Raw genomic sequence first — 4,786 nt, forward strand, 5'->3', positions numbered from 1 at the left:
AATAAACGTCATCATGAAAACCAACCCGGCTAGCCATTTACATACTATACTAGCATACCGAAAGTCAATAACGTCGTGAAAACCAACCCGGCTAGCCATTTACATACTATACTAGCATGCCGAAAGTCAATAACGTCGTGAAAACCAACCCGGCTAGTCATCTACATACTATACTAGCATGCCGAAAGCCAATAACGTCGTGAAAACCAACCCGGCTAGCCATTTACATGCTATACTAGCATGCCGAAAGCCAATAACGTCATGCAAACCAACCCGGCAAGCCATTTACATGCTATACTAGCATACCGAAAGTCAATAACGTCATGAAAACCAACCCGGCAAGCCATTTACATGCTATACTAGCATGCCGAAAGCCAATAACGTCGTGAAAACCAACCCGGCAAGCCATTTACATGCTATACTAGCATGCTGAAAGCCAATAACGTCGTGAAATTCAACCCGGCAAGCCATTTACATGCTATACTAGCATGCCGGAAGTCAATAACGTCATGAAAACCAACCCGGCAAGCCATTTACATGCTATACTAGCATGCCGAAAGCCAATAACGTCGTGAAAACCAACCCGGCAAGCCATTTACATGCTATACTAGCATGCCGAAAGCCAATAACGTCGTGAAAACCAACCCGGCAAGCCATTTACATGCTATACTAGCATGCTGAAAGCCAATAACGTCGTGAAATTCAACCCGGCTAGCCATTTACATACCATACTAGCATACCGAAAGTCAATAACGTCGTGAGATCTTGTTTTAATCACCAAGGCCTCTGACGAATTTGGTTCCAATGTTTTTTGGTATACAACATGAATCATCAACAACAGATATTGAAAGAAGATGTCTAAAAGAACCTAAAAAGATAAAATCTCAAGAAAATACAACTAAAGAAAGGTATGTCACTTCTGTTTTTGAAAACCAAGATACAGGGGAGAGAATTGATGACTCCTATGGGTTTTTTTCTCTTTCAGAATGCCTCATTCAAGATGGCTACCAACATTGGCAGCCATCTTGAATGAGGCATTCTGGGAGAGAAAAAAACCCATAGGGTCAGCATATCTCTCATGAGTGACACTTAAATGAAATATATCTTATATTCTTTAAGATTATCTTCAATTTAGATGTGTAGTTAAATCAGATGACACATGTGTAATAAGTCATTTCCTTCAATTGGCTTCGTATTATTCTCTAGCTGTAGTCATTTAATTGATCGTCTACTAATTGCCAAGAAGATGACACCGCCAAAGTGTAATCAACCAGTATACTATACCGGTCAGTTGAACCAACCATGGTATCTTTGATGCCTAGACAGTGTGTCGACGCAGGTTTAGTACTGTATCGCTAAATCTTAACCTAAATTAAACAAACAATTGCAGCATACATTTGTGTAATATACTTTGATGAATATCTCGTTTTGAACATATTTCTCAAGTAGTTGAATTTCTTTCTTCTCCTTTTTTCTGTAAAAATTGACATCAAGTAATTCTTCCTTTTATTTTCCTCGCGAGGCTTATTCCACCTTTTTCTTTCAATAGGAAATGTAGAATGTGAAATTCTTAATAGCTTACGTTGTTTTTTTCGTCCGTATGTTGATTTGATTCAATTGAAAATTTAATGCTGGATAATTTAAACTCTTGGATATATTATTCTGGTATCAAAATGATATATGATAAATCGGTATTCATATGAATCGCGTAATGTAAAAAGGGCATTGTTTCCATGAAAGAATTTAAACTTCAATATGTAATATGTCTCAGTATTACGTATAATGTGAAGGATCCAATATACTTATATCATTTTCTATTTGATATTTTTATCAAATGCACTGACTACCTGATCACGTGCTAGTAACCGTCACGCCCCTTTGTTTTTCCATTGGTTGTGACACTCATCATCGCTTCGCCGAACTCCTCCCCCCCCCCCCCCCCCCCAAGTTCACTCATTGGGTTAATCTGTGTAGCAGCATACCCCCTTAAATACAAGTCATCAACGCCTTAATTGAACGCTCGTAACATTCGTCATTTGATATTTTGAACTTGGCGCTTTGGATGAGTAGAAACATATATAACAATACATGTTTCTGGGATGATGAGGACACAGCAGCCTTACAAGACATGTTAAATATTTTAGAAGTATCTATATATATAAATAAAGGGATTTTTAAGACACATCGGCAGCTTCGCCCATATCTTTTCCGGCCATTATGTCTTTATTTTTTTGCATTAGGCAATAATGCCTTTGAGCAGATACAAAACAATTAGAATTTATGGTGGAAATTTGATGTACAATTGAATAATGATAATTAAATAAGTACACTAAGGAACAGTAATAATTTAGTTAGCCTGTGCATATAACTAACCAACAAAACCAATTTAGTAAGCGAAGGGTATTCGAACATTACAATGAAATCAGTTAAACAATCTTTCATTTCTTATTTCATTAGCTTTGTAAATATACATAGCCAAATTTTGAACAATGTTTGTATCTTCTGACGACATGAGATCAATAAACTTAAATACATTTGGTCTAACACAGTATTTTCTTCTCAAAAACTTTGATCTTATCTCCAAAACAAAGTGATATTCATTTTCAATTGTAGTAGTACACACATTACAATATCGATTTTCTGAAGGAATTGGGTTTGGACGATTCCACCTACCCGCTTCTATGTTTAATGTATGTGATGATACACGCAACTTTGTGAGAGATTTCTGAATTTTTTTTAATATTCATAATATCTAAATATTTCTTATAACCAAATTCACGTGAACAAGTAATATAACATTTAGCTCTTGGAGAATTAACAAGAGCCGTGTGCCAATCCTGGATGAATATGTCCCGAACTCTTGTTTGGAATAAATTTAAAAAAACATTGACATCTCCAACTCCTTGTTCCAGCCAGACATGACCAAAGCCATGAGTACACAACAACATTTTAACTAGTTTTGCCCAATTTGTGGTTCTAGAAGTTTCAGCTTGAGAATATAATTCACTATATATCTCCTTTACCAGTACATTCTTTTGATTGTGAACAATTTTTAACCAATATTTAATAATTTTATTATATCTACTAAACTTAAGGGGCAAACAACCAAGTTCCCCATAAACAAAATTATTTTGAGTAGAAGATTTAACTCCTAATAGATGCTTACAAAATTTCAAATGAAGTCTTTCAATAGCATTTGCAGAATGAAAGCCCCCAAACCTCACAACCATAATTAAAAACAGGGCTAACTAATTTAAGAAATAAATCATACACGTGTTTTGGTGATAAATTAACAAACTTTTGTAAATACTTTTCAAGCTGGAAAATAGATTTTGAACCTTGACCTGATAACGTTAACTGTGCTTCAGAAAATGATCCATCAGGTGTAAAAACAAACCCCAAAAAGGAAAACTTTTTAACTATCTGCAACACCTTCTCTCCCAGATAAAATCTTAAATCTACTGGGGCCCTTCCCCCTTTTCTAAATACCATAACTCTAGATTTCTCCACATTAATTTTCAATTTCCATCGGTTGCAGTAATCATCTAACATGTTCAACCCATTTTGCAAACTATTACTGGAAGTTGCCAATAGAGTAATATCATCGGCATATAAAAGTATAAATAATTTCAAAAATCCCATTGAAACTCCCTCGTAACCCTTCAAAATAAGTTCTTGCTCAAGATCATTCACGTACATAGCAAACAAAAACGGGGATAAACTTTCCCCTTGTTTTACCCCCGTCACACAGTGGAAATCTTCAGAAACTTCGTCCTATTTTTACTCTAGCTTTAACAGATTTATACATTGATTTTACAATATCCAACATTTTGCCTCTGATTCCTAACTTGATTAGTTTCAACCACAAATTATCTCTTACTAAGTAGTCAAACGCTTTAGAAAAATCTACAAAAGTACAGTATAACGTTTTTTTCTTATTAACAAAATATGAAACTAAACCATGCAAAATGAAGATATTATCGACTGTACTATGTCCAGTTCTGAAACCCGCTTGTGCATCAACATACACTTTATATTTTTCCGCCATCAGATTTATCCCCCTTCTTATGAATCGGTATTACATAGCCTTCAGACCACACAGCTGGAAATTCCCCTTTTCTAAAAATAGCATTGAACAGCACACACGTATGGCAATAAAACGTTACTTCCACAATCTAATTAAAATCTAGTTGGTCATTCTCACTACGTTACATGAACATCTAACAACATCCCATAAGGGGTCACGTTCTGATGACCTCTGAGATGTGTGTATTTCACTTTCAGGGTGAAGTTGTCATCGAAGTAAAACATTTCGTCACAGCATACATCTGAAGCAAACCATTTCGGCACAGTATATAGCAATATGCTTTATGGGACGAAATGACTTGAAACAAATTGACAGATTATACAAACTATGCACTCTAGTCATGCTAATTCGTACATATAAAATTCACTTCCAAGATTCTGGAAGTAGTCATTTGATTGGCTAATCCAAAAGGTCACCCTGACGTGACCCCTGATGGGATGTTGTTAGATGTTCATGTAATGTAGTGATAATGACCATCTAGATTTTAATTAGATTGTTACTTCCATTGCTTAAAAACTCATTCAAAATCTGGACCTGCACTTTTACCGTTTTTAAGCTGACTTAATGCTTTGGTTATTTCTCCCAAAGTAATTTCAGAATTCAGTTCATCAAACATTACCATTCGGCTAACCTCGGCCGATTCCGGTACCCTTCATCTAACAAAGATGGAGTTACGGAACCTAAATGTGACGAGTGCAA

This window comes from Pecten maximus, chromosome 2 (assembly GCF_902652985.1).
Source record: "Pecten maximus chromosome 2, xPecMax1.1, whole genome shotgun sequence".
NCBI classification, from domain to species: Eukaryota; Metazoa; Mollusca; class Bivalvia; order Pectinida; family Pectinidae; genus Pecten; species Pecten maximus.